The following is a 27,637-nucleotide window of genomic DNA, read 5'->3' on the forward strand; positions in this document are numbered from 1 at the left end:
CCCCAAGAATCCATGATGAGGCACATCTCAGCGTTAAGAGTCGAGATGCACCCACTGGGAACCTCCGCCGCTGACCTGGTGATCCTTCTGGGGGTCAGGAGGAGGTTACCTGGTTTGTATCCCAGTGGTGGCCACCCACCCATTCGGATCGCATCTGGGACACCCATTGAAAAGTTCAGCTGAAGATTTGCCTGGCCATGGGGTTGCAGAGCTAGATCCCCCAACGGAACCAACAGAGAGATATCGCCATGATCCTCTTTGTAAGGGGCCTGCTTTTAAAAGAAAATGTGTAGTCTTGGGAAGGCACACCTGGTCTGACTAGGCATACCTCCGCTGACCATACTCGGGGTTCCACTGGAGGCCTGGGTCATGGAACTCCTGATGTAAGAAGTCCCTGCTCCAGCCATCCAACCCCCCTCCCGAAAGACAATAGCCATGTTTAGGGTGGGCAAAGCCTCCACCTTCAGTAGACCATAGAGGAATCTCTGACATATGGCTGGGACTCGGTGTAACTGGGTCCCGGCCAAGTTTCCAGATATTAAGACAGATTCCCACCGAAGTTACGGTGGGGGTATGGGAGAACAGCTGTAGATTTAATGGACCAAGTTATATAACTGGCTTCAGCTGGGAAACACTCTATCCATTTCCCTTTAGGAGCTGGATTTAAATCCAGCCCAGATTGATGGGATGGAATTCTCATCTGTATGCTGCAAGGTCCTACTTGAACTTGGTTTGGATAGTACTAACTCAATTCCCAAAAGGCTCACGTTCCATTTTTGCACCAAATTGGCAGTATTGCTCAAGGCCAGAAGGATGGTTAATGTGATTACCAGGATGGTATAAGGCGAACTAGATGAAACTTGGTCCTTTTTTGTCTAGCAATTCCTATGTTGCTGTGTGAGAAGTAGAAAATAAATCACACTAATACAGTAGGGGGCATTCCTCTTAAATTGGGACTACGGTACAATGTTGGAAAGAGAAAGGGGAACTTCACTCTGTGGCTGGCTGTGCAGTACCTAATCTAAGAATGACAGTGGGCCCCTGAAATGGGAAAGTGCACCTTTTCCAGTCCCCTCCCTGCTTTCAGGAAGGGGAGAAAAACAAATGGGAACACACGAAAATGCCTTCAAAAACAAAACAGAAATAAAGAACAACAGGCCTACACAAAGCAACATAATTACAATGAGTGAATGATTACATATACTCAAAGAAAAAGGGTGGGTCAGTAACAAAGAACAGAAGGTCAAAGTTTAAAATGCATGATGTCAGTAGACGGGTTGGATAACAGATTAAACATCTTCCAAGATTGGAGGGGAAGGAAGCTCCAAAGATATAAGCAAAGTAGGAGAAGGGAAAAGCCTGGGGCAAACGTATGGGGTTGTCCACTAGTATTAATCTCCAACCAGGTCAACTATGGGGAACCTGAGAAAAAAATTGGGGGTCACATCATAATCTCTCAATTTGATAAATGTGAAAAAAGACACACTTCTGTACAGTTGTTAAAAGCTTGGTGAATACAGCTGGGTGTCTGGCATGCGGTAACCATTCTGAATTGTCTCCAAACCAAGCTACTGATAAGTAAGGGAGAGGGTTGATGAGGGTAGCGCAGGTGATGTTGTGTAAATGGACTTTCAAAAGGCATTTGATACAGTAGATACAAGAAACTTATTAGCAAAATTGAAGCCCATGGAATTAAAGGGGCAGTGGCTGCCTAGCTACGAAATTGGTTAAAGGACACAGAGAGTAGTGATGAATGGTTGTTTTCAGACTGGAGGCAAGTGTGCAGTGGTGACCCCTAGGGGTCAGTATTAGGACTACTGCTCTTTTTAATATACATTAATATTTCAATAGTACTGTAATTTCAATAGGGAATTATATAAATACTTGAAGGGGATTGGCAGTGGGGAGGGGATTAGAGGAGGAGGTGGAGGTAGGGTTTGGAGGAGGATTGGAGGGGATTGTGGGAGGAGGTGGAGGTGGGGATTTAAGGTGGAGATGGCGGAGTGGATCGGAGGAGGGTGGGAGAGGGGATCGGAGGAGGGGATCGGAGGAGGAGGGGGAGGGAGGGGATCGGAGGAGGAGGGGGAGGGGATCGGAGGAGGAGGGGGAGGGGATCGGAGGAGAGGGGGAGGGGATCGGAGGAGATGGGGATCGGAGGAGGAGGGGGAGGGAGGGGATCAGAGGAGGAGGGGGAGGGAGGGAATCGGAGGAGGAGGGTGGGGGAGGGGATCGGAGGAGGGGGTGGGGGAGGGTATCGGAGGAGGAGGGGGAGGGGATCGGAGGAGATGGGGATCGGAGGAGGAGGGGGGGATCAGAGGAGGAGGGGGAGGGAGGGAATCGGAGGAGGAGGGTGGGGGAGGGGATCGGAGGAGGGGGTGGGGGAGGGTATCGGAGGAGGAGGGGAGGGAGGGGATCGGAGGACGAGGGTGGGGGAGGGGATCAGAGGAGGAGGGTGGGGGGATCGGAGGAGGAGGGTGGGGGAGGGGATCGGAGGAGGGGGTGGGGGAGGGGATTGGAGGAGGAGGGGGAGGGAGGGGATCAGAGGAGGGGGAAGGGATCGGAGGAGGAGGGTGGGGGAGGGGATCGGAGGAGGAGGGTGGGGGAGGGGATCGGAGGAGGAGGGTGGGGGAGGGGATCGGAGGAGGGTGAGGGAGGGGATCGGAGGAGGAGGGTGAGGGAGGGGATCGGAGGAGGGTGAGGGAGGGGATCGGAGGAGGAGGGTGGGGGAGGGGATCGGACGAGGTGGAGGGGATCGGAGAAGGGGGTGGGGGAGGGGATCGGAGGAGGGGGAGGGGATCGGCGGAGGGGATCGGAGGAGGGGGAGGGGATCGGAGGAGGGGGTGGGGGAGGGGATTGGAGGAGGGGATGGGGGAGGGGATCGGAGGAGGGGATGGGGGAGGGGATTGGAGGAGGAGGGTGGGGGAGGGGATCGGAGGAGGAGGGGGAGGGGATCGGAGGAGACGGGTGGGGGGGGATCGGAGGAGGAGGGATCGGGGATCGGAGGAGGAGGGTGGGGGAGGGGATCGGAGGAGGAGGGTGGGGGAGGGGATCGGAGGAGGAGGGTGAGGGAGGGGATCGGAGGAGGAGGGTGAGGGAGGGGATCGGAGGAGGGGGTGGGGATCAGAGGAGGGGGAGGGGGTGGGGATCGGAGGGGGGTGGGGGAGGGGATCGGATGAGGAGGGTGGAGGAGGGGATTGGACGAGAGGAAAGAGGTAGGGGGGATTGGAGGTGGAGGAGGAGGGGATGGTTGGGGGAGGGTAGGGAGGAGGAGGAGGAGGAGGGATTGGAGGAGTTGGAGGAAGTGGAGACGAGGGTTGAGGGAGGAGGTGGAGGTATTGGAGGGAGGCAGGAGGGTGCGGGTCGGGACGGCGCCTCTGGAGGGCGCCCGCTGCCTCTTTCCTGTGGCCGGCTGTTTATGTGGAGCCGATGCCGAGTCCGCGAGAGAGACGCTGAGACGGACTTCAGCAAAAGCGCCGCCGGACCCGCTGCCTCCATTAACAATAACAATCGGCGGTGGCGGCAGCAGCAACAGCAACAGCAGAAGCAGCTCCGGGGGAGAAGCTCAACACCAGGCTGGCGGATGCGGGGAGTGGGAGCGGCGAGTGCTGAAGGTGAGCGGAGGCCGGGGCCGGGCGCTCGGTGCGGGGTTGAGCAGGCGGCGAACATGGCGGCTCCTCGCAGCGACCGCGGCCTCGGCTCCCGGGGTCTGTCTCCGGCAACGCCGATGTGAGAGTGTGGGTGTGCGGGGAGAGAGCGGGGGTTGGTGAGAGAGGCTGGTGTCGGCGGGTAGGCCGCCCGGCCCGGCCTGGCCTTCTCTCACTCTTTGTTTTATTAAATTCACTTTAGTGGTTGGGGAATCATTGACAGATTTTTATTTCTTCCTCCCAGACTCACTTTTTTTTCCTCTCCCTGCCGAAGCCCCAACTTGACGGGGAATTAATGGAGGGGGTGGATTACAGCTCCGCCGTCCCTTTGCTTGGGTTGTTGGGCGGGGGGGTCAGCAGGCCAGACTCCCGGGGGATCCCCCTCCCTCATCAAGAGGCTCGCTTCACTGCCCGCTGTCTGTCTGCCTGCAAACACCTTGATGGTGATCTCGTTTGCTGAAGACGGCCCTCTCTCTAAATCAACAGTTTAGCCCGTGTGTGTGTGTGTATGTGGTGGGGTTAGGTTGGGTGTTGGTGGTTAGAACATTGCATTTTGCAATACCTGTACTGGAATACCTTTACTGCACTTGTTTTTTTTTAAATATATGTCTTGGTCACTCAAGTTTGTGGGGTCCATAATTTTGTAAGCCACCTTTTGATAACAAAGAAAAGCAATGGTAAAAAAGATTATTGTTTTGCTAAAGGCAAGTTGCTGGTGCTTCGGGTTTTATAAACATCTGATTGGGAATTTTACAGAAGGACAGGGTGGATAATTGATGTTATATGTGTAACGCTTCGCATGTGCTGTATCTGCAATAACATTTAATAGTCTGTCAGACATGCATAGTATTCCAGAATTAAAATGTAGCCTTCAGTTTCTGCTAGGTGTCGTAGCCTCATAAATTAAATGGAATATACCTTGCCTGTAGCTTTGAAAGTCTCGGCTACTGTTTTACTTGTTGCTAATAACTATCCTAACTTGTTTTGGTCTTTTGTGCCTTAGTTGTACTAGTATACAATGGTTAGATCTGTCCTTGTATCTATCTTTGGCCCCCCCCCCCCCATCCCCCCATCTATTTCTTGCTTGCATGTTGTGCCTCGGCAATATCATCCCAGGACAAGCTGCCTGGTTCCACATGTACGCAGACGACAGCCAGCTCTATCTCTCTTGACCCCCTCTGCTGCCTGTGTGTTGTCCGATTGCTAGTCCGATATCCAGTCCTGAATGAGTTGCAAGTTTTTCTCATTAAATATCGAAGACTGAAGCCAGTTTGGCCCCTGCCACACGCTCTGTTCACTCGCCACTGATTCCATCCTCTTTCCTGGCCACTGTCTCAGGCTGAATCAGACTGTATGCAACCTTGACGTCCTATAGACCCTGAGCTGAGTTTCCAACCCCACATCATATCCATCAAAAAGAGCCCCTACTTCCACCTCCGTCCCTTTCTGCCCATGCCGCAGCTTATCTGCTGCTGACACCCTCATCCATGCTTTTGTTACCTCGAAGTGCGACTATTCCAGCCCGGCCTCCCATCTTTCACCCTCCATAAACTTGAGCTTACCCAAAACTCTGTGCATATTCTAACCCGCACCAAGTCCCACCCTTCCATGGCGCCTGTGCTTGTTGATCTGCATTGGCTCTCGGTCCACTAAGACCTCAATTTTAAAATTCTCATCCTCGTGTTGAAGCCCCTTCAGGGTCCTCCCCATCTTTGTAACCTCCTTCAGTCCTACAACCCTCCAAGAACTCTGCCTGCGTTCCTCCAACTCTTGACTCTTGTGCATCCTCCACTCCTTTCACTCCCCCTGTGCCTTCAGCCGTCCAGACACTAAGCTCTGAAATTTCCTCCCGAAACCTCTCTGTCTCTCCACCTCTAAAAGAGGTAGGGTTTAAGGAGAATCTTAAGTAGTCACCGGACCTATTATCGCCTTCTTTGGCTCGGTGTCAATTTTTGTCAGATTACACTCATGTGAAGCACTTTGGGATGTTTTCCTACGTTTAAAGGTGCTATTTAAATGCAAGTTGTTGTTGTTGCCGATGGGCTTTGGAATCAGCCACTGCCTGATCGCAGTCCAGTATAATCCATTCATATTGCACTTAATGCAGTAAACTACATCCAGCTCAGGTAGCTGCTTTATGCTGACACCACTTCGAATGTGTTATACACTGGCAGAGGGCTATATATCAGATGTCCCTGTTTTGCCCATCGAAACTCTTGCCTTGTATTGTGCACTGCCATCTGGCATTCTCGCACTAGAATTTAGCAGATTTATCCATGCCTTTAGACAAGGGCAGCCCAGCTGAGAGCATCTAGTGTAACAGGTGGTGTCAAAAATCTATCATCTCGTGTTTCACATACTGAATGTATGTTACAACACCTGAACTCAGTATAACTAAGGAATCACATTTAGAATGATAGAATCTTACCACACAGAAGGAGACCATTCGGCCCATTGTGCCTGTGCCGGCTCTTTGAAAGAGCTATCCAATTAGTCCCACTCCCCTGCTTTTTCCCCACACAGCCCTGCAATTTTCTCCCTGTATTTATCCACTTCCCTTTTGAAAGTTACTATTGACTCTGCTTCCTCCACTTTGCCATCAGCGAGTAGTGCTTAAATTAAAAAAAAACCTCAAAATCATCGCTCAAAATAGATAGTTAGGTCAGAACGTAGGAATTGCGGGACGAGAAAAGACCACGGCCCATCTAGTTCACTTTCTATCACCCTGGTAGTTGCAGGATACAACAATAATAGATTTGTTGACTAAGCATAGCAATCAATCTCTCAGTTAGTCTACAACAGGCCCAGACGTGATGCAAGGAAAACCCCAGTGATGGCGAGCATTTGGGAATGGTAGATTCAAAGTTACACGATCCTCCCAAGCATGCTGCACTTGCCACGTGCCATGTCTCAAATTGTTTTGGGTCAAATATTTCTGGGGTATTTTGACTCCTAACCCCACTGGCTAGATCTATATTTTTGGCCCATGCATTGCTATAGGTTTTTCTTTTTGAAAAGATGGCAAAGAATACCATTGCTATTTGTCCAACAGTGCCTTGCTTGAGAATCGTACTTTTTACCAAGGGCAAAGCACATTATGTAATCAGTAATTTTCATCAATCTATGAAATGATAGCAGTAGTACAGTCAAAAGGCAGACCCGTTCAAGCAAAGGAGCGGTAATCTTTCACTAACGTTACAGGAAAATGTATATTGAAGTAAAATGCAATGGGTGTGGTCAAAAAAAGATTTAGAAGTTTTCTGATTTCTGAGACTATTACCTCAATGCATCAGCATTCAAAAATAGTGGTGAGGTGATACCCATGATATTGGTTTTACGTAAGCTGCTCAGGACTTGGTATGTAAGCATCTTTGTGTTTATGAAATTTTTAAACTTGAAGCCTTGGCTCAGAATATGCTGTATAATTGGCAGTTTTTACAATTCTTGCCCAACTAGGTCCTGTGTGATTGGCTGGTGCAGATTGTGTGATTGGCTGGTGCAGATTGTGTGATTGGTTGGTGCAGATTGTGCCTATACACCGGGCACTCGTGTAAGAAACTGGTTGTTTGGGTGTTGTGTGCCCAGCCAGTGTGATGTTGAAAGTAGTGTCCAGCCCAGTGGTGAAATGTGCTCGGGACCTGTCTGCTGTCTGAAAACAACAAAGGCTTCTGGAATGACTTTTATTTGGACTGCATTTAGAATATTAACTTTCTCAAAACCTATTTTGTACCCATAAACTCTGGGCTAAGTATTTGTACTAGTTTTACATAATGGATGCATGTAGGGGACTGGTTGGTTGAGGAAGTACATAAAGTGTACTGTGATTGCATAACTCGCAAAAGCAACAGGGATATGAAGTTTATTTTCCGTAGTTCACCACTGGTGTGTGTATATTAAAAAAAGTGCTGAGTGAGTATTAGAAAGGAGAGGATCAAGCTGGGAAGTATGTAACTCCCCTGGGTGAGTGGTAAGAAAGTGGGCAGTCGTGTGTATTTTGCAATATTGGTTCCCGCAGTTATGCAAGTCTCACGAGGCACTACTGTAAATCTCACTCGTGTTAAAGACTGAATAACTAACTTGGTTTTTGGTAGAACTGCGTGGTGGTAAGCCTAGAAATAGTGGGTTTCAAACAACAATGTACATTTTATTATCGCACTTGCGCATAAAGGAAGAGGTAGATAGCCGAAATTAAAGGATTTAATATGTGGATTGGGACATGTGGCTGAAGACTTCTCAAATATGGTGGGATGAGACTATGGTGGCATTTGAAGGCTACCTTGAAATGAATTCACTGGGATAAAGGGAGTTTGGAGTTGGGCAAGGATGTGGGGGACAGTGGGTGTGGGGAGGGGCAAACGCAGCACTCAGTTTGCGCACAACAGGGTCCTACAAACAGCAATGAGATAAATGACCAGCTGATCTCTCTTTGTTTCAGTGGTATTGGTTGAAAGATAAATGTTGGCCAGGGTAACTAAGTATAGAACCCTAGGAAGAAACTGCAATTGTGTATTGGACAAGAAGTGTGGCGGTGCTGGTGAGGTTTTTGTACAGAATGCCTGGGTCATGTTGACTTTTAGCTCTGTTAAAATATAATGTGCAATACTGCAATCTTTTGTGTCATTTTTCTTCCTTCCCTGCAAAAGCCTGTCCCTCGCACTTTCCTTTGAATTCCGTAGTGGTGATCTGTCTTCAGTTAATGTAATACTTTTAACTTCTAACATTTTTTTGTTTTATTGGAGCTCGAGTATTTAGTATGTATATACTGTATAAAGTAGTGTGTATTCTCTTCCTGCTAGCCAACCCAGTTTGAAAACTAGAGGATCCTAATTGTGTGAAACAACCCCCCCCACCTTCCTATCATATAGTGCAGTCTCGGAGCTCAGTGGTCATGATCGCAGCAGCTATGAAGGACACAAATTCTGATACTTAAAACTGTAAAGTTGCAGAAGCGCTGGTACCACATTCAAAGCTGGAACCCACTTGCGAGGCGTTTAACTTTGCTGTCACAGTTAATGACCTCACTTGAATCCCCTCGAGTATGTTACAACCTCATTGCGTGCTCGCACCATTGTTTGCTATCTATCTGCTTTTTAAAATGTGTTGAACAAGTCAGTGCTGAGGAATTGAAGAATTTTTTCACATTTTTTTTCTTGCAGTCAGCGCTCCCAAGTCAAGAGTGGGGTGGGGGGGGGCAGTCAGGCAGTCTCCAGAATAAAATATATTCATGGATGTATGCAATTTTGCATTTAGAGCATGGTTTTTGTCATACTTTATTGGGCCACCTGCAAATTTCTGTTTGGTTGGAGTTTCACAATCACAGTTGAACAGGGATCATATCAAATAGCAAGCGGGAACAGACACCACTGCTTGGAGTTTGAAAGGTTATGAATCAAAAATAGGCGTTAACAACCAGCCACGGATTAAAAAGGGGTATTCACCGCTAAAAGTACTTGTTGAAATTGTTTTCAGGACGCCGACTCCACACAGGTATAAAAATAATTTGTGAAAAATATTTCAACTTGATCATAAAATTGCCCAACTCCTATTGGAAATGCATGTTTTGATTCCCCGAGGCCTAACTACTGGGGATGGAATTTGTCTCCACGGTTGCTGCTCGTGTGGCCACTTCTCGGCCCCTGTTGCATCCCTGAGCAACATCACAGGAGATTCACTGCTTTGGGTTTTTTTTTAAATGACGCATCCCTCCCTGACTGGACTCCTAACTTGCTGCGGTCCTACTTGCTTTGAGGTCTTGCCAACCTGACTTGAAACAACAAAAACTTGCATTTATTTAACATAGTAAAACGGCCCAAGTAAAAGGACCAAATGTAGAGGACAAAACCAGCTTTAGGTGGGCACTGACTGGGGATAGGCAAGAATAGTGATTCATTTCCCTCCTTTTGTTTTCCCACTCCATGCGATTATCAACTTTCTGCTTTCCCTCTTTGTCCCATCCACTGGGGGCTTCACAGGCCGCTGCTTCATTGCCTGCCCGCCCTAGTGCTAGCTGCGCAGCCCATGTGCTTCCCAGAAGCCCTAAGTGCTTCCTGCCTCAGCCGGGGAAAGTCTGCAGACTCAGGAAATCTTGGACACTTGGGAGGGGTTAAGGACATTGAGTTTCAGAGCAGTTGGAAGCTGGGAACACTTGGAGTGGGCTGGGCTGCAATATGAAGGTACTGAGGTTAGTTGTATTGGAGGGAGGATTGGATTGTGAGAACATTGGAAGGGGAAATAAGTGGAAACACTGACTGGGGAGATGAGAAGTCAAAGGCTGCTGAATGTGGGACTGGAAGCAATTGGGACACGGGTCTTAGTCCCCTCCCACTACTATGACATTCCTAGACTGCCCACTTCTATAACCTGAGACTCACCGCCTATACTTGCACGTCCCATTCCCCTCTCCACTATATGTATGCTCCACAACCCTCAGTGTTCCCACACCCAGGCCGTGAGTACTAGCACCAATGCTCCCTCTAAGCTGCGCGGCCTTCTGGTCCCGTACGCTCCGGGACCGGCTTTCCCCATGTGAAATTTCATGCATGCGCAAAACTTTGACCGGGCCACGCAGCTCGCTAAAGGGGCCGCACACCCAAATTTAAAATTAGGGGTACATCGACTAGCACTTCTCACAATCCTGTCCCCAACACTTCGGCATTGACAAAACCTCATCCAATGATTCATCTTTTTCATTCACTTTCGTTTAAATTTTTTATATAAATCCATTCTCTACCATTTGTTCTGTTTTCCATTAACTTCTTGATTTTAACCAACATTGCTTTCATTCTGTGCAAAACAACGATACAATAATACATTCTCCATTTCACTATATAATCCTCTCCTCATCAAACAACACAGTACGTACAATTGTGTACACACAGAATTTGAGCCTAAAAATGCCACTAACACTTCCACAATACTCTAACAATAAAGCTCTAATAACTTATTTAGTTATGTAGTATAAATGTATGCCCTGATTTGTACATTAATAAATGGGATAACAATGTATCTTCCGACTCAATGTGAACAATGCTACAAGAAATTTGCTGGTATACCTATTGCTGCTCATGTCATGTCTACAGATCTTGCTTCCTGTTGCCACCAATTTTGGTCGCATTTTTGTGCTAACACTTGTGTTAACTGCTAGGTGCAGTCTGGTTCTGCGAAGCAAGTTTCTCCCAGCTCTGCCTCCATCTTGTATATATTGGGGGGGGGGTGGGGTGGTGGTAAAGTATATTGATCAACGGGCTGTGGGCCATGCCATTGGCAATTTATTTACTTGTGTATAATGTTCCCTGCCTGGCCACATTAACCTTACTTCCTGTGTCATGATTTTTGAGTCATGCTTTTTATGTCAACATTTTATAATAGCAAATGTTGACATAGGCTTTTCCTGTCAGTTTATAATTACAGACCCCTCTGTGATCTGCCCAGTTCGAGCTGCCATTTTGTTTTAACCTTAATTTTTTTAATACATTACTTATTTTTGGTGGGTTTTTTTTGCCAATTTTGGGGCCAGCAGGCTGCTCGACTCTCCTAATCTTTTTGTGGCTGCCTGGATAGTGACTTCAGGCCACTCCCTGCTCGTGTCCCGCCTCTCTCCCTCTGTAGTAGTGCGCTAGCCTTCAGCCCAGTTTTTGGGCCTACCTGCCTGACTCATTTCCGACTGCCAGATTTGCATTGAGGCTGTCTTCCCGCCTGCACCCCCACCTGTTAACAGTGGATGGGCCGTGCACTTGATGATCCTGCAATCGTTCGACCCCCCCCTCCCCACCTTGAATTTTGTGCTCCGCATCACCTGCCTTGTAGCTTCTAAAACTGAGCCTGCAACCCAGCTCCATTCCACTCCCCCCATGTACTCGCACATGTACACACGTTTCTATTCAGTGGAAAATAGAAAAAGAGGAATTGAGGCGATCTTCCGACTTAAACCAGCGAGAAATGCATGTCGTCTTGCTGAAATGATAACACATTTTTAAAAAGATTTTTTTCCTGAATTTATTTACCAAGTCATTGTCATTATTTGCTCTTTCACACTTTCACTAGTCATCTGTTTCTTTTCTCTTGATTCATTGAAGTCCGAGACATCTGAAGCAAAACTTTCCCTTCCGCGTTTGACTTCTAGTCAGGGAGTCTGATAAGCTGCAGCTTTTGCTACTGTGGATTGGAGACTTTTGACTCTAGAAATATTTAATGTCATGCTTGAAGAAAAAAGGCCGCCTATTTATTCCAAAATCGGTGTTAGCAGGTGAAAGTTAGGGGGGCGCACATGCTGTGTTAAGAGTTGTAATGGTTGCAGGGGGGACAGCTAAGATTGACTGCCACGAGGGACCATGGGACAGGAGTAAGATTTATTTCATTCAGCAATGTGAAACTTGGATCACATGCACATAATTAAAAGGAGGCCCTTAAATAGGTACTGATTTACAGCACAGTAGGGAGTGGAAAATCTCTGGCTCCCAGCTTCTAGGGACAACAGTGGTTTACACTGGAGGTTTTATTGCCCAGTCTGTGTTCACCCTGGGATAAAGTTTCCACTGTAAACAGGGCTGCCAAAGTGCGAAGAAAAACTGTGTGAAGGTGCATTTAAAACAAAGTGAAAGGGAGTGAAATTGTGTGACGAGACAAGGCTGACCTAATGAAGTTTAAATAAAAAATAATTCAAGCAAGTCCTAAAGTTGACAACCTTTATTGACCCGACAAAGTAGCAAATATAAATCCCATTTCGATTCAAAAAAAATTCTCAATTCTCCATTTTCCCCCCCCCCCCCTCTGAATCAAATAAACCATTTAGCATTTCTTTTTTGAGAATAGTTGCTTTGAATTTAAGAAAAACTTCTTTCTTCACTGCTCTCGCACTATAACCAAGGGATAGCAAATCTATACTGAATGGGGTTTCCTCTGCTTTCATTCAGCAGAACTGAATCCAACAAAGAGGTTGGATTTCTGACGGTGGAGGAAGTACTAAACAAGATTTCAGATAAGGTTGTCACTGATAGACAAGTGCCCTTCGTACAAACTATTTAAAGAAGTACTCCAGTAAAATCAGTCATATCCTTGCTACTTATCTTTAGGAAATTATTTGAAAAGGGAGTAGCACCTGAGGATTGGAAAGTAGCTATTGGAACACCAATCTTTAAAAAAGGGGTCTCTGGACAGCCCAGGGGACTATAAGCCAGTGAGCCGAACATCTGTTGTAGATACGTTATTACAATGCACCTCTAAAAGAGAGTAATGAAACACTTAGATAATACGGTATGGTAAAAGGGAGTCAGCATTGATTGATTGATGGGAGGGAGATCTTAATAAATTTACTGGAATTCTTTGAGAAAATGAAGGCCCCCTGACGATGGAAATTCTGTGTATATGATCTATTTAGATTTCAGCAAGACTTTTGATACTGTGCCACTCGAGCAATGAGTCCACAAGGTTAGAAGGCACAGAATAGGTGGCAAGCCACTAAAGTGCATTTAAAAAAAAAACTGGCTAAGCCAGAAAAAGTAGAGTGGTTGTGATGCAGCTGTGTTGATATTGTAAGGGGTGGCTAGCTGGTGCCACAGTGATCAGTGCTGGGTCCATTGCTATTTATTAGTGTTTATAAATGGGGCTGCGGACAGGAACAAAGCTAAGTTTGCAGATGACATGAAATTGGGGTGTGTGGGCTTTCAAAAAAGTAGGGAAGAGTCAAACCAAATACAAAGGGATCTGGAAAGGTGGGCTGCTGCCAAATGGTATTTAATGTGGACAAATGCAAGTTAATGAGGTTAGGAAAGGAACATCAGCAGTGGAATTGTGAACTAAGTGGGTCTGGGCTACAGGACAGGAGACGTATCTTTGATTCGTATAGTGGATAGCTCACTGAAACCAGTGTGTGGTAGCAGGAAGCAAAGCGAACCAGATTTTATGATGTGTGCCAGAGGGAGAGAACACAAGTCCCAGGAGGAGGTGATGATGAGTCTCCACACTGGCAGAACCGTACCTAGGGTGCTGTGTGCAGTTCTGGTGGCTGTACTACAGCAAGGCTATCTAGGCACTGAAGCCAGTGCGGCGAAGGGAAACCAAACTGATGCCCAGCTTAATGCATCTCGGCTATGGGGAGAGGTTGAAGAGCCTGGGGTTGTTTGTTCGGGAAAAGAGGAAACCAAGGATGATATTAAGGGAGTAGATAAATTGACTGTCATAGTATGTTTGAGATTGCCACAAACTGTAGAACTGGGGACAAGGGTGCAAGCTTAGAAGGTGCACAGACAGTTTTAGATTTAAATACTTTACAGAGAGGTTCATGAACCTGTGGATGGACTGCTGAGGGAGGCAGATAGGTTGGAAACATTTAAGGGGCATTGGATCAATTTTTGAGGGAGTGGGTAATTGAGAGGTTTTGGGAGCAGCCTGATGGACTAAATATATTTTCCTGACCGTGTTTAAAGACTTTTTTTTCCCCCACTAGTGTAAAGAAAAAAAGAAAGAGCTTGCTTTTCTATATCGCCTTTCCCGACCTCTGGACGTCCCAAAGCACTTTCCAGCCAATGAAGTACTTTTTGAAGTGTAGTTACTTGTTGTAATGTAGGAAATGCGGCAGCTAATTTGCACACAGCGAGGTGGTAATGATCAGATAACATCTATTTAGAGCTTGATTGAGTGGTAAATATTGGCTGGGGCACCAGGGAAAACAATCCTGTTACAGGTAGAACGTCCCGAATCTGGCAACCTCGGGACCGAGGCCGAGCCGGTTTTTGGGTTTTTCCGGACTTCGGAATGTGTTTCTGATGTCCGGAAACGCCCGAGCCCAGGTTGCGATATTTCAGGACTTCAGACATCAGAAACATGTGCCGAGTCCAGAAATGCTTGGGTCCAGGTTGTGCTATTTCCGGTTTTTGGTAAGCCTCCCTCGGGGTGTCCGGATTCTGGAGCCCTGCCACCAACCGTCCCGGATTCCGGAACTCCGGATTTGGGACACTCAACCTGTATTTGCAATAGTGCCATGGGATCTCTTGCGACCACCTGAGGGAGCAGATGGGGCCTCAGTTTAACAGCTCATCTGAAAGACGGCACCTCTGACAGTGCAGCACTCCCTCAATACAGCACTGGAGTGTTAGCCTAGATTTTAGTATAAAGTTAGCTTATCTAGGCTTAATCAACCTAGTGTTACTTTTGTAGCCACAAAGGTTGACAGGATGGCAGCATTGGTGCCATGTAACCTGGTGTCTAGTCAGTATTGGAGTGGAACTTGAGCCCACAACCTTCTGACCGAGACGAGAGTGCTACCAACTGAGCCATGGCTGACCTTTGTCATTCCATCATCATTGGCAGCCATACTGGAGTGCGTGTATTTATTGTGTGTAAGTTAAGTGATTTGATGTACAGAGTAAGGAATTTCCTCCGTTGGCCTAACCCGGGAGTTGGATCTGAAAATGCGCCATACTGCTGATGTCCAGTTATGCTCAAATTTCCTGCCGATCTCATTAAAACACGCCCCAACATAAAAATGGGCATAAATCAGTGTACGCAATCGAGGCCTGAGGACAGCGTCAAACTCGCACCATATATTCCTCCTTTTAAGTATGAAAATTAAAGTTTCCACTCGATTAGGCACACATGTTTCAGAACCTGCAATCGGGGCAGCTTTTACAGTTTTAATGTGGCTTATACTTATGTCATAAAAATGCATTAATAGAAATGGTGCAGGTCTTGGTGAGGATAAATTAAAAAAATTAAAAAAAAAAAAAATTGTAATAAAACACCAGAAAAATGTCTTTTTCCTGCTGAGCCTGAAAATCTGGTTGTAATTTCAGGAGAGCCTCTGAGCAGCTGCAGTTGTGGAAAATTCGATCAATAGACGGCTGTAAAAGATCGAGGAGATTTGGACATTTTGTAGTTACTTGCGTTACCCACCTACGCCCAAGATTTAAGCCACGTACTTGGTTTGTGCCCGGGTTGCGCATGTCTCTGGGCGCAAACACGGAGGAAATTCACGGCCTTCGCATCCACTGCATGGTTAGGATTAGGATTCATTACATGTGCAGGCAGCTTGTATTTTTCCCTCATTTTATAAAAACCTGTCTGACCATCTTTTTAATACATTTTGATTGTATTTTAGCAATGTGTTAAAAGTAAAGGCAATTGTGTGCCATGCTGTCTAATTGAGAGACTTGGCACCCTTGAGGCTGCACAGGAATTCTATAATCCCCTTTATTAAAATGTTCATCTTGAGCCATTTTTTGCATCCATTTGGTGGATGCCTGTATTTTTGCAGGCATTATACTGGTTGATGTTTGAAAATCAATGTTATAGTATGGAAAGAGTGGATCGATGACTTTTGAAATTGTGGTCTTTTTGTATGGTCACCAACCTCCACACTTTACTAAACATCCTTGTTGCTGGACAGCCCTTTTCATAACTGCTTAGGTGTCAAATAGTCGGGGCAGTTTATTTATTTTATTGGAAAACCGATTGGAATTAGCATATAATGTGTTCATTTTAAATTGTTCATTTAAACTCCAGCTGGAGGCCCAAGGTCGTCTGTCTTCTAAGGCAGTCCCTCGGAACCGAGGCTGACTTGCTTCCACATTAAAAATGAGTTCTCAGGTGACTGATGAGTCCAATGCGGGACCTACAGTCTCTGTCACAGGTGGGGCAGATGGCGGTTGAAGGGGCGGGTGGGTGGGGTGCTTGGGTTGACGTGCGCTGCCTGCGCTTGGCTTCCGCTTGCTCCCGGCTAAGAGACTCGGTGTTCGGCGCCTTCCCGGATGCTTCTCCTCCACTTTGTGCGGTCTTAGGCCAGAGATTCCCAGGTGTCGGTGGGGGTGTTGCACTTTTTCAAGGAGGCTTTGTGGGTGTTCTTGAAGCGTTTCCTCTGCCCACCTGGGGCACTCTTGCCGTGTCTGAGCTCCGAGTAAAGTGCTTGTTTTGGGAGTGTCGTATCGGGCATGTGGACAATGTGACCCGTCCATCGGAGCTGATCGAGCGTGGTCAAAGCTTTGATGTTGGCCTGAGCGAGAACACTGACGTTGGTGCGCCTATCCTGCCAATGGATTTGCAGGATCTTGCGGAGGCAGCGTTGGTGGTACCTCTCCAGTGCTTTGAGGTGCCTGCTGTACATGGTCCATGCCTCTGAGGCATACAGCAGTGTGGGTATCACTGCCGCTCTGTAGACCATGAGCTTCGTGCTGGGTTTGAGGTCCTGGTCTTCAAACACTCTCTTCCTCAGGCGACCGAAGGCTGCACTGGCACACTGAAGGCGGTGTTGGACTTCGTCGTTGACGTCTGCCCTTGTTGACAGTAGGATCCCAAGGTATGGAAAGTGGTCCACGTTGTCCAAGGCCTTGCCATGGATTTTGATAAAGGTACACAGTACAGGTCACACCAAGATTGAAAAGAGTAGGTGAGTAGTAGTGAAGTTTAAAGGTAATACTGTGGTAATGATGTTTAAATTTGCAAGCGATGCAAAAGCTTGGGCTTTAGAAGCTTATGGATTGTAGGGATGGGTGGACTGCAGCTTGTTATATTTCAAAGATTTCTTCAAATATTACTGTGTAACTGAAAATATTTTATAACGAATGTACAGTGCAAAAGTGTAGCCCATGTCTGTTAATAAGAGCAGCTTCCTGGATCCAAACATTTGTTGCTCTGCTACATTCCAAGCATGAAAATTTAACAAGTGCTCTTGTGGTCGGAAACGAAATGCACTCTTTACAAAAAAAAAGGTCCATTGCCGTCCGCAGCTGGTTCTTCCGACTGACAAGAAAAATATATAGGGTCTGGAAAAACAGAGTTCACAATGTCAGGAAACCAGCGGGAGGCTATTACAAGACGGAGCAATACTTGCAAATGACCTTGTGATTGACAGCTTTATTGCTTTTATTTTCTACTGTTCTGTGAAAGTCGTAAGGTCATTGAGTAGTGAAAATGAACCTGGGTAACATGGGGAATGAATGTACAGTTAATAACTAGACCTGATAAGATCACATTACCTGCAGGATTATGATCTCCCAGTGAGGTAATATAAAATCCAAGTTGGTTTTGCCCCCCGTTTTAAATCAGCAATAATAGTAATTGTAATGGGAAGAAATTTGTGACCTTGTGCGGTTTCTTACTCTTTATTCTGTGGCCCTGAACGATATTTTAGTACCTACAGTATATCTCTCTCACTCATGGAATCCCCATATGAGAATTCTCACTTATACATGACACTTGAGTAGCCAACAGTACGTGGGTATTCGAGAATTAATTTAAAAACATGCTTAAGATTCCACTGGAGCTGAGGCCACCGAATAAACCGGAACTAGCGAGCGGTGCCTGAGGCATACTGTTGTGCCGAAGACTGCTGTAAAGCTGTTTGTGCCAATAAGTCCTGCGAGGTGCAGCTCCGTACTTAGCATGTTACTGCTGTAACTCGCTGTTGCTGACAAGATGCCCATTACATCCCAAATGTTACCAAGTTGAAATCATTTTGGCTTCCACTCTGGTATTGAAGTCTTCTCATGTGAAGCTGACACTAGTATGACATTTCAACTCCCCGTGAGCTTCATTTTGCTGTTTCTGGCAGTTCATATTGACTAGACACACCAGGAGATGTGACACCACTGCTGCCATCCTGTCAACCTTTGTGGTTACTATAGTAACCCTAAGCTGATTAAACTAAGATAAGATAAGCTAACACTGGGCTAAAATCCGGCGGATGCTCCAGTGCAGTGCTGAGGGAGTGCTGCACTGTCGGAGGTGCCGTCTTTCAGATGAGACGTTAAACCGAGACCCCGTCTGCTCTCTCGGGTGGACGTAAAAGATCCCCATGCACTGTTTCGAAGAAGAGCAGGGCAGTTCTCCCCGGTGTCCTGGCCTATACTTATCCCTCAACCAACATCACTGAATGAGATTATCTGGTTATTATTACATTGCTGTTTGTGGGAGCTTGCTGTGTGTCAATTGGCTGCTGCATTTCCTGTATTACAACAGTGACTGCACTTTAAAAGCTGGCTGTAAAGCGCTTTGGGATGTCCAGAGGTGGTTTTTTATTCGTTTATGGGATGTGGGCGTCGCTGGCAAGGCCGGCATTTACTGCCCATCCCTAATTGCCCTTGAGAAGGTGGTGGTGAGCTGCCTTCTGAACCACTGCAGTCCATGTGGTGAAGGTACTCCCACAGTGCTGTTAGGTAGGGAGTTCCAGGATTTTGACCCAGCGACGATGAAGGAACAGCGATATACTTCCAAGTCAGGATGGTGTGGAACTTGGAGGTGATGGTGTTCCCATGCGCCTGCTGTCCTTGTCCTTCTAGGTGGAAGAGGTCGCGGGTTTGGGAGGTGCTGCCGAAGAAGCCCAGGCAAGTTGCTGCAGTGCATCTTGTAGATGGTACACACTGCAGCCACGGTACGCCGGTGGTGCAGAGAGTGAATGTTTAAGGTGGTGGTTGTGGTAAACCACGTTCACTATCGTATCACTGTTAGTAGTTAGCACTGTTCACCACTGTTCGTTATAACTGTATCACTGACCACTATTGTATCACGGTACGAGGTCGCCTCTTGCCACACTGCTATACCTGGGATGACCACTGCCGACTCCGCCTTGGCTCCACCCACCAGGCCAGGTATAAAGGTGAGCGACTGGCTGGTATTCCTCCTGCTTGGATCGGATCACCCACGAGAGTGGGCTCTGTTATTTAGTCAATAAAAACCTTTAGTCACCTTCGTAACTCTTCGCCTTTTATTGGAGGAATTGATAGGTATATCAATTTTATTGACTAAATTTAATGATGTCCGACAACGAGTCACAACCGGCGGAGGAGCCACCAGCGCAGCTCCCAGGAGCACAGCCACACCAGCCAGCTTGGCTGCGAGCCCTCAGACCGCCGTACCTGGACCTGAACCCACGAGCAGCAAACTCAGCCGCAGACTTTAAACACTGGCTGGTCTGCTTCGAATCATACCTGAGAGAATCCAGCGTCCCTCAGGCATCCAAACTAAGTGTCCTGCAGGCACAACTGAGCCCGAGAGTATACACTCTCATCGAGGACATGACTACCTACGAGACCGCCATCAACCTGCTGAAACAGAAGTACCGGACCCCGGTAAACTACATGTACGCTAGGCACCTCCTAAGATCACGGCCGCAACAGCCAGGAGAATCAGTAGCCGAATTCTCACAGGCGCTATATGCACTCGCCAGGAACTGTGAGTTTAAATCGGTGTCGGCAGCCGAAAATACTGAAGATAATATCCGCGACGCATTCCTGAAAGGCCTACGGTCCGAGTACTCACGGCAAAGACTGCTGGAAGCTAAAGACCTCAGCATGGAAAAAGCTGAAGCCCTCGCTATCTCCCTGGAAGTGGCCCACCAAGATCAGGAAGCATTCACCAGGTACTGCTCGCGACCCTGGGACTCGGGCCCGACCCCTACCACAGCACCCTTCCCAGCGCCGCCCCCGGGACCTACCTCTGCGTCGGCGTCCCGGACCCGACCGGCCCCGCCACCCCCGGCACCGGCCCCGACATCGGGCATCCGCGATCGGGCCGCCGGCCGTTTTTTTTGTGGCCAGGAGAAGCACCCGAGGTCGCGCTGCCCAGCCAAGAACTCCATATGTAAAACCTGCCTGAAGAAAGGCCACTTCTCCAAGGCCTGCAGGAGCGGATCCTCAGAGGCCAGCAGTGCCGCATGCGAACTATGGGGGCGGCCATCTTCGTTTAGGGCAACTGAGGCCAGCATCCCCACACATGAGTCATGGGGGCGGCCATCTTTGTTTAGGGCACCTGAGGCCAGCATCCCCACACATGAGTCATGGGGGCGGCCATCTTTGTTTAGGGCAACTGAGGCCAGCATCCCCACACATGAGTCATGGGGGCGGCCATCTTTGTTTAGGGCAACTGAGGCCAGCATCCCCACACATGAGTCATGGGGGCGGCCATCTTTGATTAAGGCAACCGACCCCAATAGTGCCTCATGGGGCCCTACCTCGTGGGAGACGCCATTTTACTCACCACGCCCGACCGCCTCGCCCGCAGATGACAACGACTCGCTCAGCTACACACTAGCTTCCGTCACCCTGGACCAAGCCCGCCCGCACCATCTGTCCAAGTCAATGATGGACATCAAAGTGAACGGCCACGCCACGACCTGCCTGTTCGACAGCGGAAGCACGGAGAGCTTCATCCACCCAGACACGGTGAGCCACTACTCCCTCTCTGTCCTACCAACGCGCAGCCGAATCTCGATGGCATCGAGGTCCCACGCCACGGACATCAGCGGCTACTGTGTCGTGACCCTGTCGGTTAAGGGCACGGAGTATAAAAACTTTAAACTCCTCGTCCTCCCCCATCTCTGCGCTGCCGTCCTACTAGGGCTGGACTTCCAATCCCACCTCCAAAGCGTAACCCTAGCATACGGTGGACCCCTCCCCCCACTCACAGTCAACAACCAGCAAACGTTAAACCGCCCACCGCGTAACACCTGCAGCCTCTCCACCCTCAAGGTCCCGCCACCCTCTCTGTTTGCTAACCTTACCCCTGACTGCAAACCCGTCGCTACCAAAAGCAGGCGGTATAGCGCCGGGGACAGAGCCTTCATTAGCTCTGAGGTGCGGCGCCTCCTGAAAGAGGGCATTATCGAGGGGAGCAGCAGCCCCTGGCGTGCCCAGGTCGTAGTCGTAAAGACCGGCGATAAAAACCGCCTGGTCATCGACTACAGCCAGACCATAAACAGATATACCCAGCTGGACGCATACCCCCTCCCCCGCATATCTGACATGGTCAATCAGATTGCACAGTATAAAGTATTCTCGACCATCGACCTGAAGTCGGCCTACCACCAACTCCCTATCCACCCTGAGGACCGCCAGTATACCGCCTTCGAGGCGAATGGGCGCCTATACCACTTCCTTAGGGTCCCCTTCGGTGTCACTAATGGGGTCTCGGTCTTCCAAAGGGAGATGGACCAGATGGTTGACCAGAACGAACTGCAGGCTACATTCCCCTACCTAGATAACGTCACTATCTGCGGCCGCGACCGGCAGGAACATGACGCGAATCTGGAGAAATTCCTCCGTACGGCCCAACGGCTGAACCTCACCTACAATAAGGAGAAATGCGTGTTTAACACCACGCGCCTTGCCATCCTCGGCTGCGTAGTGGAGAACGGAATCATCGGCCCCGACCCAGAAAGAATGCGCCCCCTCATGGAGCTACCCCTCCCCCACTGCCCTAAAGCACTTAGGAGAACCCTGGGGCTTTTCGCCTACTATGCCCAATGGGTACCCAATTACGCGGACAAAGCCAGACCCCTCCTGAAAGCCACTTCCTTCCCCCTCACGGAGGAGGCGTGCGCGGCCTTCTCCCTCATTAAGGGAGACATAGCCAAGGCCACGATGCACGCAGTGGACGAGTCCATCCCCTTTCAGGTGGAGAGCGACGCATCCGACTTCGCCTTAGCCGCCACCCTAAACCAGGAGGGGAGGCCAGTGGCCTTCTTCTCAAGGACCCTACAGGGCCCCGAGATCCGACATTCGTCGGTCGAGAAAGAGGCCCAAGCGATCGTGGAGGCAGTACGGCGCTGGAGGCACTACCTGGCAGGCAAACGATTTACCCTCCTCACCGACCAGCGTTCGGTGGCTTTCATGTTTAATAACAAGCTGAAGGGCAAAATCAAGAATGACAAGATTTTGAGATGGAGAATCGAGCTCTCCACCTACGATTATGAGATCTTGTACCGGCCAGGCAAGCTGAACGAATCCCCTGATGCCCTTTCACGAATGACATGCGCCAGCGCGCATATCGATAGGCTTCAGACCCTCCACGACCAGCTCTGCCACCCCGGAGTCACCAGACTCTACCATTTCATTAAGGCCCGCAACCTGACCTACTCCATCGAGGAGGTCAGGACCATGACCAGGAACTGCCAGACCTGTGCGGAGTGCAAACCGCACTTCTATAGGCCGGACCGAGCAAGCCTGATCAAGGCCACCCGCCCCTTCGAGCGCCTGAGCATCGACTTTAAGGGGCCCCTCCCGTCCTCTGACCGTAATGTGTACTTCCTCAACATCGTTGATGAGTACTCCCGTTTCCCCTTTGCCTTCCCCTGCCCCGACATGACCAGTAGCACGGTCATTAAGTGCCTGAATGCCCTCTTCGTCTTGTTCGGGTTCCCGAACTATATACACAGCGACCGGGGCTCCTCCTTCATGAGCGAGGAACTCCGGCAATTCCTCCTAGAGAGAGGTATTGCAGCAAGCAGGACCACCAGCTACAACCCCAGAGGTAACGGTCAGGTGGAAAGAGAGAACGCGACGGTATGGAAGGCCGTCCTCTTAGCCTTAAAGTCTAAGGGCCTCCCAACCTCCCGCTGGCAAGAAGTCCTCCCGACAGCGCTGCACTCCATCCGGTCATTACTTTGCACGGCCACTAACACCACCCCCCATGAACGAATGTTCGTTTTCCCCAGGAAGTCGACTACGGGAACCACTCTACCAACCTGGCTGACCGCCCCGGGGCCGGTCTGGCTGCGGAAACACGTGAGGACCCATAAAACGGACCCCCTGGTCGAGAGGGTGAACCTCCTGCACGCCAACCCCCAGTACGCCTACGTGGCGTACCCAGACGGGCGGGAGGACACTGTCTCCCTACGAGACCTCGCACCCTCAGCCGATCCGGAAACACCGCCACCACCCCCCCCAACCTCAGTCCAGGTAGACGGCATGCCGGAACCCCACGAGCCCTCGCCGACCACGCAAACACCAGCATCAACACCGGATAAGGCACCAGCACCGGATAAGGCAACACCACCGCTGCGGCGATCGGAGAGGCTTACGAAGCCTCCGGACAGACTGACCTACCAGAATTGGTAGTACACTTCACCCCGCCGGACTTAATTCTAAACAAGGGGTGAATGTGGTAAACCACGTTCACTATCGTATCACTGTTAGTAGTTAGCACTGTTCACCACTGTTCGTTATAACTGTATCACTGACCACTATTGTATCACGGTACGAGGTCGCCTCTTGCCACACTGCTATACCTGGGATGACCACTGCCGACTCCGCCTTGGCTCCACCCACCAGGCCAGGTATAAAGGTGAGCGACTGGCTGGTATTCCTCCTGCTTGGATCGGATCACCCACGAGAGTGGGCTCTGTTATTTAGTCAATAAAAACCTTTAGTCACCTTCGTAACTCTTCGCCTTTTATTGGAGGAATTGATAGGTATATCAGTGGTTGGGGTGCCAATCAAGCGGCTGCTTTGTCCTGGATGCTGTCAAGCTTCTTGAGTGTTGTTGCAGCTGCACTCATCCAGGCAAGTGGAGAGTATTCCATCACACTCCTTGTGCCTTTATAGATGGTGGAAAGGCTTTGGGGAGTCAGGAGGTGAGACACTCGCTGCAGAATACCCAACCTCTGACCTGCTCCTGTTGCCACGGTATTTATGTGGCTGGTCCAGTTAAGTTTCTGGTCAACGGTGACACCCAGGATGTTGATGGTGGGGGATTCAGCGATGGTAATGCCATTGAATGTCAAGGGGAGGTGGTTAGGCTCTCGCTTGTTGGAGATAGTCATTGCCTGGCACTTCTGTGGCGCGAATGCTTCCTGCCACTTATCAGCCCAAGCCTGAACGTCGTCCAGGTCTTGTTGCATGCGGGCATGGACTGCTTCATTAAGGAGTTGTGAGTGGCACTGAACACTGTGCCATCATCAGCGAACATCCCCATTTCTGACCTTATGTTGGAGGGAAGGTCATTGATGAAGCAGCTGAAGATGGTTGGGCCCAGGACACTGCCCTGAGGAACTCCTGCAGCGATGTCCTTGGGCTGTGATTGACCTTCAACCACCACAACCATCTTCCTTTGTGCTAGGTATGACTCCAGCCAGTGGAGAGTTTTCCCCCCCGATTCCCATTGACTTCAGTTTTACTAGGGCTCCTTGATGCCACACTTGGTCAAATGCTGCCTTGATGTCAAGGGCAGTCACTCTCACCTCACCTCTGGAATTCAGCTCCTTTGTCCATGTTTGGACCAAGGTTGTAATGAGGTCGGGAGCCAAGTGGTCTTGGCGGAACCCAAACTGGGCATCAGTGAACAGGTTATTGGTGAGTAAATGCTGCTTGATAGCACTGTCGATGACACCTTCCATCACTTTGCTGATGATTGAGAGTAGACTGATGGGGCGGTAATTGGCCGGATTGGATTTGTCTTGCTTTTTGTGGACAGGACATACCTGGGCAGTTTTCCACAGTGTCAGATAGATGCCAGTGTTATAGCTGTACTGGAACAGCTTGGCTAGAGGCGTGGCTAGTTCTGGAGCAAGTCTTCAGCACGACAGCCGGGATGTTGCCCGGGCCCATAGCCTTTGCTGTCCTCAGTGCGCTCAGCCGTTTCTTGATATCCCGTGGAGTGAATCGAATTGGCTGAAGACTGGCCTCTGTGGTGGTGGGACCTCAGGAGGAGGCCGCTATGGATCATCCACTCGGCACTTCTGGCTGAAGATGGATGTAAATGCTTCAGCCTTGTCTTTTGCACTCACATGCTGGGCTCCACCATCATTGAGGATGGGGATATTCATGGAGCCTCCTCCTCCCGTTAGTTGTTTCATGGTCCACCACCATTCTCGAAGGACTCTATATAAATGCAAGTCTTTCTAATACATTTGTGGAGGCATCACCTTCATTAATGGGACCCTTTACTCAAGTTGGAAATACTCATTGTAAAGCCCTCCTGCTTTCTGCAGCAATTTATTTGGAGCAGGTTTTTGCCGTTAAATAATTTTCAGTTAAGGGGCTTCTCCATTGTGACCTGACTTTTCATGGTAATTAAATGTGCATTGTTGATCTTGGGCAGGTCTCTTAATGGGGGGTGCACTGAGTTGAGTGCAGCGCATCTCCCTTGTAACCATTTCTCTGCCTGCCATTAGTGGGTTGCACAAAACTTTGGTCTGCCTGGCTCGGAGGAGAAGCCCTTGAAGTAATTATAAGAGCAGTCTGTTTGAACTGAAAAGATGAGGGACATGTCAGCTAAGTACTTTTACAGTAACAGTATTTCCCCTATAATAATTTTTCTCAACTTGCATCCTGCCAATGGTCTTCAGTAAAGTTTGGTTTATGTACAAATAGTACACGGCATTGAAAAATGGGAGAATACTTACTTTCCTCATTGGTTAGCGATTTGCTAAGAAAACCTGATTCTCAGAAATTGTATTCTTCAAACCCATGCATTCCTGTGATCTTGACTACACTTCAAAGTTCTTCACTGGCTGTAAAATGCTTTGGGACATCCGGTGGTTGTGACAAGGCGCTATAGAAATGCAATTCTTTCTTTTTGTTAATGGGTCGCTAATTGTGGATAAAGCCCAAGTGCTTTACATTAAGAAAAATGTCATCCCTTTTATTTCCACAGCAAAGAAGTAGCGTCATTTAAACATTAAATTGGAAATATTGGATTTATTCGTCATTGTACGATTTTTTAAAAGGAATTTATGTAGCTTATTATCACATCCCAAAGTGCTTCACAGGGAATGAATTTAAATGCAGTGACAGTTGTATAGGTAAATGTGGCAGTGAGATGAATGACTAGTTAATTGGCTTGGCTGTGTTGGCTGAGAAAGGTTGGCTAGAACACTGGGAGAACTCCCTGCTGTTTCTTGAAATAATGCCATGGGCTCGTTGGCATCCACTGGAACAGGCAGACATGGCCTCAGTTTAACATCTCGTCCAAAGGATGGCACCTCCAACCCTGCACCCCACACTCAGCCTTGATCATGTGCTTAAATTCTACAGAACCTTCTGGCTCTGAGGTGAGAGGGTACCAAGTGAGCCAAGGTGATCTCATTGAAACATACAAGATTCTTACAGGGCTTGACAGGGTAGATGCAGGGAGGATGTTTCCCCTGGCTGGGAAGTCGAGAACCAGGGGTCACAGTCTCAGAATAAGGGGTCGGCCATTTAGGACTGAGATGAGGCGAAATGTCTTCACTCAAAGGGTGATGAATCTTTGGAATTCTCTACTCCAGAGGGCTGTGGAGGCTCAGTCATTGTGTATTCAAGACAGAGATCGATAGATTTTTGGATATTAAGGGAATCGAGGGATATGGGGATTGGGCGGGAAAGTGGAGTTGAGGTAGAAGATCAGCCATGATCTTATTGGATGGTGGAGCAGGCTCGATGGGCCAAATGGCCGACTCCTGCTCCTATTTCTTATGTTCTCTCATTTGGTTACAAAATCTTAACTGTTTGAAAGTTAATTTACAACAAAGTTTTGCATTCACTCTCTATAAACCTTTTAAAAGTCTGACACCTGGAGGTGTATTTTTTTTCGAGAAGCGTATCATGGGATCCAAATAGCTTTTTTAACTTGCATATTGGTCACTAAAAGGTATGACATAAGGAAATTAAGAGGTTGTTAATCAATGTGACTTTAAAATAGGACCATCTGTGGTTAATTTGAGGGTACTTAAATTTGCTAAATTCTGATCGGAACTGGACAAAGCCAAAATTTAGTTTCAAAGTAAAAAGCACTGTACACATTCACACGGGAGAGCATCATACTGTGTTTTTATTTTTACTTTTCCATAACCCTACAATAATAAAGGTATAAAATATATCAAAATCTTTGGTTGTAAGCAGGGAGGGAGTTCGTGTAGCGATTTAGAGTGATGCTGTTTGATTTCCGAGTTGCATTCAAAAGCAGCCACACTGGTCTCCAACAACAGTTGAATAAGAGACTTGCCTTGATGAATCTTTCTCATTTGTACTTGGAGGAGGAAACATAGAAGATAGGAGCAGGAGTAGGCCATTCAGCCCCTCGAGCCTGCTCCGCCATTCAATGCGATCATGGCTGATCATCCAAATTCAGTACCCTGTCCCTGCCTTTTCCCCATAGCCCTTGATCCCTTTAGCCTTAAGAAATATATCCAACTCCTTCTTGAATATATTTAATGTATTGGCCTCTACTGCCTTCTGTGGCAGAGAATTCCACAGGTTCACCACTCTCTGGGTGAAGAAATTCCTCCTCATCTCAGTCCTAAATGGCCT

At 48.4% G+C, this 27,637-nt stretch overlaps 1 protein-coding gene across 3 annotated transcripts in view; it reads left to right on the plus strand.

Annotated features, from left to right (window-relative positions):
* Positions 1 to 3,366: 3,366 nt before the first annotated feature.
* The window catches only part of zmynd11 (zinc finger, MYND-type containing 11), a 182,546-nt gene continuing 158,275 nt past the window's right edge, over positions 3,367 to 27,637 (plus strand). The window contains exon 1 of one of the 3 annotated variants that reach the window (XM_085987572.1): positions 3,367 to 3,611. The gene's annotated coding sequence lies outside the window, so the exon portion shown is untranslated. The remainder of the gene's footprint in view (positions 3,612 to 27,637) is intronic. The other 2 variants (XM_085987571.1, XM_085987573.1) reach the window with 2 other exon arrangements.

This window comes from Somniosus microcephalus, chromosome 5, assembly GCF_052327205.1.
Source record: "Somniosus microcephalus isolate GS21.2 chromosome 5, FLI_Smic_1.0, whole genome shotgun sequence".
In the NCBI taxonomy this organism is placed as follows: Eukaryota; Metazoa; Chordata; class Chondrichthyes; order Squaliformes; family Somniosidae; genus Somniosus; species Somniosus microcephalus.